Source organism: Fistularia commersonii, unplaced genomic scaffold (assembly GCF_037954325.1).
Source record: "Fistularia commersonii isolate RoL2024-O1a breed Wild unplaced genomic scaffold, RoL_Fcom_v1.0 HiC_scaffold_51, whole genome shotgun sequence".
In the NCBI taxonomy this organism is placed as follows: Eukaryota; Metazoa; Chordata; class Actinopteri; order Syngnathiformes; family Fistulariidae; genus Fistularia; species Fistularia commersonii.
In genome coordinates, this window is record NW_028234009.1 from 442,501 (window position 1) to 457,500 (window position 15,000).

Genomic DNA, 15,000 nt, shown 5'->3' on the forward strand with positions numbered 1-15,000 from the left:
CATTTATCCGGGCTTGGGACCGGCACAGGGAGACACTGCTCCGTGCCCCCCCCCCCCCCCAAAGGCAGGCTTGGAGAGACACGGGCCAGTGCCGCCCTGAGGCTGCATTACCCTCTCTTTCTTACATTTATTATAAAAATATGCTTATCTTCCTTTTAGCTCATCACACATGTCTTTATGATTTTCAGTCCATGCCTCAGCCGGCCTGAAGCTCCACTGATGCGCATGTGCGGATGCCTCTATCTAGCGGACATAAAATAAAGACAATCATTCAAATGTGAATGAGTCGGCGTGATGCTCCGGGATGTGTGGAGCTCAGGGAGCTCCACGAGTGAGGGAGTTAAGTTAGGGCGGGGGTGCAAGTAGGCTCTAGGATTCCCCGAGTCGGGGCGAGCGATGGGTTTAGAGGCGTATCGCATTGAAGATAATGGCCGCATATCCTTCTTGGACTTTTCTAAAGCCTTTGACTCGGTCGAACATCAATTTATCATAGCAACGCTCGAACATTTTGGATTTGGTTAAATATTCAGGAATGTGATCCGTGGGCTCTATGAGAATATTCATAGCTGTGTCACCCTGCCAAGCGGCACCACTCCGAGCTTCCATGTTGATGTGGGAATCCCCCAAGGTTGCCCCATCTCACCCTATTTATTTATAATTGCTACCGAAATGCTAGCCGTTTATGTTGAAAAGAGCAACGATATCCAAAAGTTAGACGTGCTGGGGACTGAAATTGTTATTAGCCTGCTGGCAGATGACACAACCTTAGTTTTGAAAAATGAACATCAAGTCCCAATAAGTGCCGAAAACAACCAAAACATTCTCCAAGGCTTCAGGATTGTCATTAAACTTAAAGAAATGCAAACTTCTTGCGCTGCATGACTCGCCACTAAAGGAAATCAGCGATGTTTCCATGAAATCAGAAATAAAATACTTGAGCATTTTCCTATCCAAGGACCAAACGTTAAATCAATCCAGGAACATTGAATCTAAACTGAATCAAAGTAAAGCTTAATTCTAATATATGGCTCCAGAGAGATTTATCAATATTAGGCCGGATATATTTGACTAAAATGGATGTGTTTATCCAGATGTATATACCCAGCGTATTCCAATGCTGCTCCAAATCAACTCGTAAAATCTGTTAACCAAATCAATTTCAACTTTATCTGGAGGAACAGACCACACCATCTAAGAAAAATCACATATGGTGAAAGAAACAAGTGAAGGAGGGCTGAAAGTGATAGAGTCGGACTGCTTGAATGGGACATTGAAGGTGAACTGGTTGAAATCCTGGATCAAACCTCATCGTTCTTTCTGGTATTGTACTCCAAACTACTTATTCAACAAAGTCGGCGGCCTGAGTCTTCTGCTTATCTCTGACTTGGATATCAACAAGATTCCTGTCAAATGTTCAGAGTTCCATAAACAAATATTATTATACTGGAAAATGATATACGTACACAATTTCTCACCACACAGTATAATAGTTTGGAACAATCGATATGTACTGCATGGCAACAAACCTCTGTTTTACAAGGAATGCTTTGAGAAAGGTATATGGTCGATAATTGACTTGATGGATGACACTGGCAGTCCTCTGGACAATGAGCAGTTCTGTACTACACACAGATTCAAGCCTCCCATATTAGAGTTGCTAAAGTTACGAAACGCACTGCCTCGACAATTTGTATTCCTGACCAAAAATATAATGACGCACCGAACCGTACAACCACAGTTACCCCGACTATCACTCCAGGGAATCTCAATTGTGGACAAAAAGCGCGGCAACTCCTTTATTAGGAAATGTTTCACAGGAAACTTATTCCCTGGACGTCAAAAAAAAAAAAAAGGATATTTTAAATAAATTTGATGAGGAATCGATTGCCACGCTGCGAACCATGTATCTGACTCTACCCATACCCCCAAGGCAAAAGAGACCCACTTCAAAATTATGACTGACATCTACCCATCTAAGGAATTATCGAGGGTACGCTTTAATTTTGAAGATAATATTTGTACATTTTGTGAAGACAACATTGAAACCACTGACCATATATTTTTTCTCCTTCTCATTCCATCGTCACCAGTTTCCTTCTCAAAAGATGATATAACATTCTGTTTACTTATAAGCAACATAACAGATGAACTCTGTGTCAATGTTCTTTTAGGCCTGGCCAAGTTCTTCATTCACAAGAACAGAATGCAAAAATGCTCCCCAAATTTTAATGTCTTCATAAACGATTTTGAAATATAAAAAAAAAAAAAAAAAAATCCTTAAAACTTATGGAAAAATCCAAAAACTAAAAAATATAGTTACCCATGTCCGAGGTTCCTTTTTTTTTTGGTAAAAAAAAAAAAACAAACAAAAAAAAACAACTTGATTACATGTTACATTCCCCTTGCAATTTTTTTTTTTTTTTTTCGTTTTAATTTCTTATTTGTCTATCTATTGATTTAATTACTTCCTTTTAATTTCTTTTTTTGTCTCGCACTGTAAATTTCTCACAAACCTGTAACACTATTAACTTCTCATTACATACAGAACAAATGTCCTGATGTCCGTTGCTTCCTCATCCCTGGTTGTTTCATTGACATTCAGTTCTACCTTGCTATGTTTATTTGTACATTTGTATATTTGGGTGTACTATTTATGTTCAATTAAAAACAGTTTGATGTCTGAGATTCCTTGTGAACCGCCAACTTAATTACATGTTATATTCCCCTCACAATTTTTTTTTTTCGTTTTTAATTTTATTTTTCTATCTATTTATTTAATTATATCCTTCTAATTTTCTTTTTTTGTCTAGAATTAAAAATTTCTCGCAAACCGTTAACACTATTAACTTCTGATTACTTACACCACGAATGCGCTTATGCCCCCCCACCCATCCCGCTTTTTCCGTACGGAGGCAGACACTGAGATCGAAAGCAAATGGGTGTCATTGAAATGCAGTAACAGGGTGATAACAGCCGTGTTCGAAGTGTGTAGGGGCTTATAGGAGAGCAGAAGCACGTCACGCAATTCACCTGAGTTCGGAGGATCGGGAGTACCAGGGCCCATAGCGGAGAAGCGGAAGAGCGGAGTTATGTGTCTCTTCTCAAAGGCGGGGAAACTGGGGGGCAGCAGGACCCCTTATACCGGCTAATGTGAGTCTTCTCCGGACATAGATCACCCGGACTTATGACTGGAGCTCCCGGACCTCTGGGCACACACATATGTGAATGAGTGGATGAGCTAATGTTGGTTTGGTTGTGGATACGTTTCGGCCAATGCTATCAGCACAGCTATGATTATCCCCAGAACGTTGAGAACGAGCTCCCGGAACTCCAGACATGCGTATATAAAAGAGTGGAATTAAGGTGTGTGTGTGTGTGTGTGTGTGTGTGTGTGTGTGTGTGTGTATACGTGTGGGACAGAAGTAATGTTGGGGACAGAAATTGTTATTAGCCTGCTGGCAGATGACACAACCTTAGTTTTGAAAAATGAACATCAAGTCCCAATAAGTGCTGAAAACAACCAAAACATTCTCCAAGGCTTCAGGATTGTCATTAAACTTAAAGAAATGCAAACTTCTTGCGCTGCATGACTCGCCACTAAAGGAAATCAGCGATGTTTCCATGAAATCAGAAATAAAATACTTGAGCATTTTCCTATCCAAGGACCAAACGTTAAATCAATCCAGGAACATTGAATCTAAACTGAATCAAAGTAAAGCTTAATTCTAATATATGGCTCCAGAGAGATTTATCAATATTAGGCCGGATATATTTGACTAAAATGGATGTGTTTATCCAGATGTATATACCCAGCGTATTCCAATGCTGCTCCAAATCAACTCGTAAAATCTGTTAACCAAATCAATTTCAACTTTATCTGGAGGAACAGACCACACCATCTAAGAAAAATCACATATGGTGAAAGAAACAAGTGAAGGAGGGCTGAAAGTGATAGAGTCGGACTGCTTGAATGGGACATTGAAGGTGAACTGGTTGAAATCCTGGATCAAACCTCATCGTTCTTTCTGGTATTGTACTCCAAACTACTTATTCAACAAAGTCGGCGGCCTGAGTCTTCTGCTTATCTCTGACTTGGATATCAACAAGATTCCTGTCAAATGTTCAGAGTTCCATAAACAAATATTATTATACTGGAAAATGATATACGTACACAATTTCTCACCACACAGTATAATAGTTTGGAACAATCGATATGTACTGCATGGCAACAAACCTCTGTTTTACAAGGAATGCTTTGAGAAAGGTATATGGTCGATAATTGACTTGATGGATGACACTGGCAGTCCTCTGGACAATGAGCAGTTCTGTACTACACACAGATTCAAGCCTCCCATATTAGAGTTGCTAAAGTTACGAAACGCACTGCCTCGACAATTTGTATTCCTGACCAAAAATATAATGACGCACCGAACCGTACAACCACAGTTACCCCGACTATCACTCCAGGGAATCTCAATTGTGGACAGAAAGCGCGGCAACTCCTTTATTAGGAAATGTTTCACAGGAAACTTATTCCCTGGACGTCAAAAAAAAAAAAAAGGATATTTTAAATAAATTTGATGAGGAATCGATTGCCACGCTGCGAACCATGTATCTGACTCTACCCATACCCCCAAGGCAAAAGAGACCCACTTCAAAATTATGACTGACATCTACCCATCTAAGGAATTATCGAGGGTACGCTTTAATTTTGAAGATAATATTTGTACATTTTGTGAAGACAACATTGAAACCACTGACCATATATTTTTTCTCCTTCTCATTCCATCGTCACCAGTTTCCTTCTCAAAAGATGATATAACATTCTGTTTACTTATAAGCAACATAACAGATGAACTCTGTGTCAATGTTCTTTTAGGCCTGGCCAAGTTCTTCATTCACAAGAACAGAATGCAAAAATGCTCCCCAAATTTTAATGTCTTCATAAACGATTTTGAAATATAAAAAAAAAAAAAAAAAATCCTTAAAACTTATGGAAAAATCCAAAAACTAAAAAATATAGTTACCCATGTCCGAGGTTCCTTTTTTTTTTGGTAAAAAAAAAAAACAAAAAAAAAACAACAACTTGATTACATGTTACATTCCCCTTGCAATTTTTTTTTTTTTTTTTTCGTTTTAATTTCTTATTTGTCTATCTATTGATTTAATTACTTCCTTTTAATTTCTTTTTTTGTCTCGCACTGTAAATTTCTCACAAACCTGTAACACTATTAACTTCTCATTACATACAGAACAAATGTCCTGATGTCCGTTGCTTCCTCATCCCTGGTTGTTTCATTGACATTCAGTTCTACCTTGCTATGTTTATTTGTACATCTGTATATTTGGGTGTACTATTTATGTTCAATTAAAAACAGTTTGATGTCTGAGATTCCTTGTGAACCGCCAACTTAATTACATGTTATATTCCCCTCACAATTTTTTTTTTTCGTTTTTAATTTTATTTTTCTATCTATTTATTTAATTATATCCTTTTAATTTTCTTTTTTTGTCTAGCATTAAAAATTTCTCGCAAACCGTTAACACTATTAACTTCTGATTACTTACACCACGAATGCGCTTATGCCCCCCCACCCATCCCGCTTTTTCCGTACGGAGGCAGACACTGAGATCGAAAGCAAATGGGTGTCATTGAAATGCAGTAACAGGGTGATAACAGCCGTGTTCGAAGTGTGTAGGGGCTTATAGGAGAGCAGAAGCACGTCACGCAATTCACCTGAGTTCGGAGGATCGGGAGTACCAGGGCCCATAGCGGAGAAGCGGAAGAGCGGAGTTATGTGTCTCTTCTCAAAGGCCGGGAAGCTGGGGGGCAGCAGGACCCCTTAGAGCGGCTAATGTGAGCCTTCTCCGGACATAGATCACCCGGACTTATGACTGGAGCTCCCGGACCTCCGGGCACACACATATGTGAATGAGTGGATGAGCTAATGTCGGTTTGGTTGTGGATACGTTTCGGCCAATGCTATCAGCACAGCTATGATTATCCCCAGAACGTTGAGAACGAGCTCCCGGAACTCCAGACATGCGTATATAAAAGAGTGGAATTAAGGTGTGTGTGTGTGTGTGTGTGTGTGTGTGTGTGTGTATACGTGTGGGACAGAAGTAATGTTGGGGACAGAAATTGTTATTAGCCTGCTGGCAGATGACACAACCTTAGTTTTGAAAAATGAACATCAAGTCCCAATAAGTGCTGAAAAAAACCAAAACATTCTCCAAGGCTTCAGGATTGTCATTAAACTTAAAGAAATGCAAACTTCTTGCGCTGCATGACTCGCCACTAAAGGAAATCAGCGATGTTTCTATGAAATCAGAAATAAAATACTTGAGCATTTTCCTATCCAAGGACCAAACGTTAAATCAATCCAGGAACATTGAATCTAAACTGAATCAAAGTAAAGCTTAATTCTAATATATGGCTCCAGAGAGATTTATCAATATTAGGCCGGATATATTTGACTAAAATGGATGTGTTTATCCAGATGTATATACCCAGCGTATTCCAATGCTGCTCCAAATCAACTCGTAAAATCTGTTAACCAAATCAATTTCAACTTTATCTGGAGGAACAGACCACACCATCTAAGAAAAATCACATATGGTGAAAGAAACAAGTGAAGGAGGGCTGAAAGTGATAGAGTCGGACTGCTTGAATGGGACATTGAAGGTGAACTGGTTGAAATCCTGGATCAAACCTCATCGTTCTTTCTGGTATTGTACTCCAAACTACTTATTCAACAAAGTCGGCGGCCTGAGTCTTCTGCTTATCTCTGACTTGGATATCAACAAGATTCCTGTCAAATGTTCAGAGTTCCATAAACAAATATTATTATACTGGAAAATGATATACGTACACAATTTCTCACCACACAGTATAATAGTTTGGAACAATCGATATGTACTGCATGGCAACAAACCTCTGTTTTACAAGGAATGCTTTGAGAAAGGTATATGGTCGATAATTGACTTGATGGATGACACTGGCAGTCCTCTGGACAATGAGCAGTTCTGTACTACACACAGATTCAAGCCTCCCATATTAGAGTTGCTAAAGTTACGAAACGCACTGCCTCGACAATTTGTATTCCTGACCAAAAATATAATGACGCACCGAACCGTACAACCACAGTTACCCCGACTATCACTCCAGGGAATCTCAATTGTGGACAGAAAGCGCGGCAACTCCTTTATTAGGAAATGTTTCACAGGAAACTTATTCCCTGGACGTCAAAAAAAAAAAAAAGGATATTTTAAATAAATTTGATGAGGAATCGATTGCCACGCTGCGAACCATGTATCTGACTCTACCCATACCCCCAAGGCAAAAGAGACCCACTTCAAAATTATGACTGACATCTACCCATCTAAGGAATTATCGAGGGTACGCTTTAATTTTGAAGATAATATTTGTACATTTTGTGAAGACAACATTGAAACCACTGACCATATATTTTTTCTCCTTCTCATTCCATCGTCACCAGTTTCCTTCTCAAAAGATGATATAACATTCTGTTTACTTATAAGCAACATAACAGATGAACTCTGTGTCAATGTTCTTTTAGGCCTGGCCAAGTTCTTCATTCACAAGAACAGAATGCAAAAATGCTCCCCAAATTTTAATGTCTTCATAAACGATTTTGAAATATAAAAAAAAAAAAAAAAAATCCTTAAAACTTATGGAAAAATCCAAAAACTAAAAAATATAGTTACCCATGTCCGAGGTTCCTTTTTTTTTTGGTAAAAAAAAAAAACAAAAAAAAAACAACAACTTGATTACATGTTACATTCCCCTTGCAATTTTTTTTTTTTTTTTTTCGTTTTAATTTCTTATTTGTCTATCTATTGATTTAATTACTTCCTTTTAATTTCTTTTTTTGTCTCGCACTGTAAATTTCTCACAAACCTGTAACACTATTAACTTCTCATTACATACAGAACAAATGTCCTGATGTCCGTTGCTTCCTCATCCCTGGTTGTTTCATTGACATTCAGTTCTACCTTGCTATGTTTATTTGTACATCTGTATATTTGGGTGTACTATTTATGTTCAATTAAAAACAGTTTGATGTCTGAGATTCCTTGTGAACCGCCAACTTAATTACATGTTATATTCCCCTCACAATTTTTTTTTTTCGTTTTTAATTTTATTTTTCTATCTATTTATTTAATTATATCCTTTTAATTTTCTTTTTTTGTCTAGCATTAAAAATTTCTCGCAAACCGTTAACACTATTAACTTCTGATTACTTACACCACGAATGCGCTTATGCCCCCCCACCCATCCCGCTTTTTCCGTACGGAGGCAGACACTGAGATCGAAAGCAAATGGGTGTCATTGAAATGCAGTAACAGGGTGATAACAGCCGTGTTCGAAGTGTGTAGGGGCTTATAGGAGAGCAGAAGCACGTCACGCAATTCACCTGAGTTCGGAGGATCGGGAGTACCAGGGCCCATAGCGGAGAAGCGGAAGAGCGGAGTTATGTGTCTCTTCTCAAAGGCCGGGAAGCTGGGGGGCAGCAGGACCCCTTAGAGCGGCTAATGTGAGCCTTCTCCGGACATAGATCACCCGGACTTATGACTGGAGCTCCCGGACCTCCGGGCACACACATATGTGAATGAGTGGATGAGCTAATGTCGGTTTGGTTGTGGATACGTTTCGGCCAATGCTATCAGCACAGCTATGATTATCCCCAGAACGTTGAGAACGAGCTCCCGGAACTCCAGACATGCGTATATAAAAGAGTGGAATTAAGGTGTGTGTGTGTGTGTGTGTGTGTGTGTGTGTGTGTATACGTGTGGGACAGAAGTAATGTTGGGGACAGAAATTGTTATTAGCCTGCTGGCAGATGACACAACCTTAGTTTTGAAAAATGAACATCAAGTCCCAATAAGTGCTGAAAAAAACCAAAACATTCTCCAAGGCTTCAGGATTGTCATTAAACTTAAAGAAATGCAAACTTCTTGCGCTGCATGACTCGCCACTAAAGGAAATCAGCGATGTTTCTATGAAATCAGAAATAAAATACTTGAGCATTTTCCTATCCAAGGACCAAACGTTAAATCAATCCAGGAACATTGAATCTAAACTGAATCAAAGTAAAGCTTAATTCTAATATATGGCTCCAGAGAGATTTATCAATATTAGGCCGGATATATTTGACTAAAATGGATGTGTTTATCCAGATGTATATACCCAGCGTATTCCAATGCTGCTCCAAATCAACTCGTAAAATCTGTTAACCAAATCAATTTCAACTTTATCTGGAGGAACAGACCACACCATCTAAGAAAAATCACATATGGTGAAAGAAACAAGTGAAGGAGGGCTGAAAGTGATAGAGTCGGACTGCTTGAATGGGACATTGAAGGTGAACTGGTTGAAATCCTGGATCAAACCTCATCGTTCTTTCTGGTATTGTACTCCAAACTACTTATTCAACAAAGTCGGCGGCCTGAGTCTTCTGCTTATCTCTGACTTGGATATCAACAAGATTCCTGTCAAATGTTCAGAGTTCCATAAACAAATATTATTATACTGGAAAATGATATACGTACACAATTTCTCACCACACAGTATAATAGTTTGGAACAATCGATATGTACTGCATGGCAACAAACCTCTGTTTTACAAGGAATGCTTTGAGAAAGGTATATGGTCGATAATTGACTTGATGGATGACACTGGCAGTCCTCTGGACAATGAGCAGTTCTGTACTACACACAGATTCAAGCCTCCCATATTAGAGTTGCTAAAGTTACGAAACGCACTGCCTCGACAATTTGTATTCCTGACCAAAAATATAATGACGCACCGAACCGTACAACCACAGTTACCCCGACTATCACTCCAGGGAATCTCAATTGTGGACAGAAAGCGCGGCAACTCCTTTATTAGGAAATGTTTCACAGGAAACTTATTCCCTGGACGTCAAAAAAAAAAAAAAGGATATTTTAAATAAATTTGATGAGGAATCGATTGCCACGCTGCGAACTATGTATCTGACTCTACCCATACCCCCAAGGCAAAAGAGACCCACTTCAAAATTATGACTGACATCTACCCATCTAAGGAATTATCGAGGGTACGCTTTAATTTTGAAGATAATATTTGTACATTTTGTGAAGACAACATTGAAACCACTGACCATATATTTTTTCTCCTTCTCATTCCATCGTCACCAGTTTCCTTCTCAAAAGATGATATAACATTCTGTTTACTTATAAGCAACATAACAGATGAACTCTGTGTCAATGTTCTTTTAGGCCTGGCCAAGTTCTTCATTCACAAGAACAGAATGCAAAAATGCTCCCCAAATTTTAATGTCTTCATAAACGATTTTGAAATATAAAAAAAAAAAAAAAAATCCTTAAAACTTATGGAAAAATCCGAAAACAAAAAAATATAGTTACCCATGTCCGAGGTTCCTTTTTTTTTTGGTAAAAAAAAAAAAACAAACAAAAAAAACAACTTGATTACATGTTACATTCCCCTTGCAATTTTTTTTTTTTTTTTTCGTTTTAATTTCTTATTTGTCTATCTATTGATTTAATTACTTCCTTTTAATTTCTTTTTTTGTCTCGCACTGTAAATTTCTCACAAACCTGTAACACTATTAACTTCTCATTACATACAGAACAAATGTCCTGATGTCCGTTGCTTCCTCATCCCTGGTTGTTTCATTGACATTCAGTTCTACCTTGCTATGTTTATTTGTACATTTGTATATTTGGGTGTACTATTTATGTTCAATTAAAAACAGTTTGATGTCTGAGATTCCTTGTGAACCGCCAACTTAATTACATGTTATATTCCCCTCACAATTTTTTTTTTTCGTTTTTAATTTTATTTTTCTATCTATTTATTTAATTATATCCTTCTAATTTTCTTTTTTTGTCTAGCATTAAAAATTTCTCGCAAACCGTTAACACTATTAACTTCTGATTACTTACAGCACGAATGCGCTTATGCCCCCCCACCCATCCCGCTTTTTCCGTACGGAGGCAGACACTGAGATCGAAAGCAAATGGGTGTCATTGAAATGCAGTAACAGGGTGATAACAGCCGTGTTCGAAGTGTGTAGGGGCTTATAGGAGAGCAGAAGCACGTCACGCAATTCACCTGAGTTCGGAGGATCGGGAGTACCAGGGCCCATAGCGGAGAAGCGGAAGAGCGGAGTTATGTGTCTCTTCTCAAAGGCGGGGAAGCTGGGGGGCAGCAGGACCCCTTAGACCGGCTAAGGTGAGCCTACTCCGGACAGAGATCACCCGGAGTTATGACTGGAGCTCCCGGACCTCTGGGCACACACATATGTGAATGACTGGATGAGCTAATGTTGGTTTGGTTGTGGATACGTTTCGGCCAATGCTATCAGCACAGCGATGATGAGTTCAGGTGTGTCTGTGTGTGTTTGTGTGTTTGTGTGTGTGTGTGTGTGTGTGTGTGTGTGTGTGCGTGTGTTTGTGTGTGTGTGAGAGTTTGTTTTTGTGGGTTGGGGGGGGTTCCCGCGGACACGGAGTACCAGGGCCTGGAGCGGATGAGGTGAGGAGCGGAGGAGAGCAGAAGCCCGGACCGTGATTCGCTTGTGTCCAGCGGTTCGGGAGTTCCAGGGCCCGAAACGGAGGAGCGGAGGAGCGGAGGAGCGGAGGAGCGGAGGAGCGGAGGAGCGGAGGAGCGGAGGAGCGGAGGACAGCAAAACCCCTTTCTGCAATTCGCCTGAGTCCGGCGGATCGGTAGTACCTGGTTCCGCAGCGGATGAGCGGAGGAGTGGAGGAGATGTTTCTCTTCTCAGAGGCGGCGAGGGGGGGGGGCAGGACCCCTTACCCTTATCCCCCCCGGACGTTTGAGTGGAGCTCCCGGACCTCCGGGCACGCACATGCGAATGACTGGATCACAGGGAGTGCCAGGGCCTGGAGCGGATGAGCAGAGGAGAGGCGGAGGGCAGAAGCCCGGCCCTGTTCAAGAGTTCCAGGGTCCAAAGCGGGGGAGCGAAGAAGCGGAGGAGGGGAGGAGAGCAGAAGAGCAAAAAACTGGCCCGGAATTCACCGAAGTCCCGCGGATCGGGAGTTCCAGGGCCCGGAGCGGAAGAGCGGAGGAGCGGAGGAGAGGAGGAGCGGAGCAAAGCTAAGCCCGTCTTAACAACAAGGAAATTACAGATGAGGCTATAATTTCTAATGAAAACTTTAAATTCTATAGCCACGTATACACTTCGACATTGTCAAAAAGCGATTGTGACTCCTTTCCATTAAATATTCCTCAATATATCCCAAAAATAAACAACAAACAATATATGTTTGTTTATATATGTTTATATATAAACAACAAAAAATATACAGTTTGATGTCTGAGATTCCTTGTGAATCGCCAACTTAATTACATGTCGTATTCCCCTTGCATTTTTTTTTTTTGGTTTTAATTTCATTTGTCTATCTATTTATCTAATTATTTCCTTTTAATTTCGTTTTTTGTCTAGCACTGTAAATTTCTCACAAACCTGTAACACTATTAACTTCTCATTACATACAGAACAAATGTCCTCATGTCCGTTGCTTCCTCATGCCTGGTTGTTTCATTGACATTCAGTTCTACCTTGCTATGTTTATTTGTACATTTGTATATTTGGGTGTACTATTTATGTTCAATTAAAAACAGTTTGATGTCTGAGATTCCCTGTGAACCGCCAACTTAATTACATGTTATATTCCCCTCACAATTTTTTTTTTTTCGTTTTTAATTTTATTTTTCTATCTATTTATTTAATTATATCCTTTTAATTTTCTTTTTTTGTCTAGCATTAAAAATTTCTCGCAAACCGTTAACACTATTAACTTCTGATTACTTACAGCACGAATGCGCTTATGCCCCCCCACCCCCCACCCCCCCGCTTTTTCCGTACGGTGGCAGACACTGAGATCGAAAGCAAATGGGTGTCATTGAAATGCAGTAACAGGGTGATAACAGCCGTGTTCGAAGTGTGTAGGGGCTTATAGTAGAGCAGAAGCACGTCACGCAATTCACCTGAGTTCGGAGGATCGGGAGTACCAGGGCCCATAGCGGAGAAGCGGAAGAGCGGAGTTATGTGTCTCTTCTCAAAGGCCGGGAAGCTGGGGGGCAGCAGGACCCCTTAGAGCGGCTAATGTGAGCCTTCTCCGGACATAGATCACCCGGACTTATGACTGGAGCTCCCGGACCTCTGGGCACACACATATGTGAATGAGTGGATGAGCTAATGTTGGTTTGGTTGTGGAAACGTTTCGGCCAATGCTATTAGCACAGCTATGATGAGTTCAGGTGTGTCTGTGTGTGTTTGTGTGTTTGTGTGTGTGTGTGTGTGTGTGTGTGTGCGTGTGTTTGTGTGTGTGTGAGAGTTTGTTTTTGTGGGTTGGGGGGGGTTCCCGCGGACACGGAGTACCAGGGCCTGGAGCGGATGAGGTGAGGAGCGGAGGAGAGCAGAAGCCCGGACCGTGATTCGCTTGTGTCCAGCGGTTCGGGAGTTCCAGGGCCCGAAACGGAGGAGCGGAGGAGCGGAGGACGGCAAAACCCCTTTCTGCAATTCGCCTGAGTCCGGCGGATCGGTAATACCTGGTTCCGCAGCGGAGGAGCGGAGGAGTGGAGGAGATGTTTCTCTTCTCAGAGGCGGCGAGGAGGGGGGGAGAGGGACAGGACCCCTTACCCTTACCCCCCCCGGACGTTTGAGTGGAGCTCCCGGACCTCCGGGCACGCACATGCGAATGACTGGATCACAGGGAGTGCCAGGGCCTGGAGCGGATGAGCAGAGGAGAGGCGGAGGGCAGAAGCCCGGCCCTGTTCAAGAGTTCCAGGGTCCAAAGCGGGGGAGCGAAGAAGCGGAGGAGGGGAGGAGAGCAGAAGAGCAAAAAAACTGGCCCGGAATTCACCGAAGTCCCGCGGATCGGGAGTTCCAGGGCCCGGAGCGGAAGAGCGGAGGAGAGGAGGAGCGGAGCAAAGCGGAAGCCCGTCTTAACAACAAGGAAATTACAGATGAGGCTATCATTTCCAATGAAAACTTTAAATTCTATAGCCACCTATACACTTCGACATTGTCAAAAAGCGATTGTGACTCCTTTCCATTAAATATTCCTCAATATATCCCAAAAATAAACAACAAACAATATATGTTTGTTTATATATGTTTATATATAAACAACAAAAAATATACAGTTTGATGTCTGAGATTCCTTGTGAATCGCCAACTTAATTACAATGTCGTATTCCCCTTGCATTTTTTTTTTTCGGTTTTAATTTCATTGGTCTATCTATTTATTTAATTATTTCCTTTTAATTTCTTTTTTTGTCTAGCAATGTAAATTTCTCACAAACCGTTAACACTATTAACTTCTGATTACATACAGAACGAATGTCCTTATGTCCTTTTCTTCTTCATGCCTGGTTGTTTCATTGACATTCAGTTCTACCTTGCCATGTTTATTTGTACATTTGCGTGTACTATTTATGTTCAATTAAAAAAAAAAAAAAAAAAAGAATGAGAGGCTGAGAAAATCTCCATGTCTCTCTCTCTCCCCCCTTAATGCCCCCCCGCTTTTTCCGTACGTTGGCAGACAATGAGATCAAAAGCAAATGGGTGTCATCGTAATGCAGTAACAGGGTGATAAAGGCCATGTTAGAAGTGTGTATGGGCTTATTTTACAGGCTTTCCCCTGGTACTCCATGGATTACCAGGGGCGTTTCTGCCGTGAAGCTGAAAGGAGCTGTTTCGGTGTTCCTGTTTATAAATCCACTCAGCAATGAGGTGAAAAGCACATCGGTATCGATATAATTCGGTAACAGGGCGATAACATCCATGTATTCCGCTCTGGGCCCTGGTACTCCTCGGGGGGGTGAACGCCGGGCCGAACTAGTCCTGGTACTCCATGGAGTACCAGAGGCCCGCCGCAGTGAGAGTAAATGGAGCAATTTGGGTGTTCAATTGTAAAAAGCGGCCTAAAATCCGTGTGGAAAGCAAACGA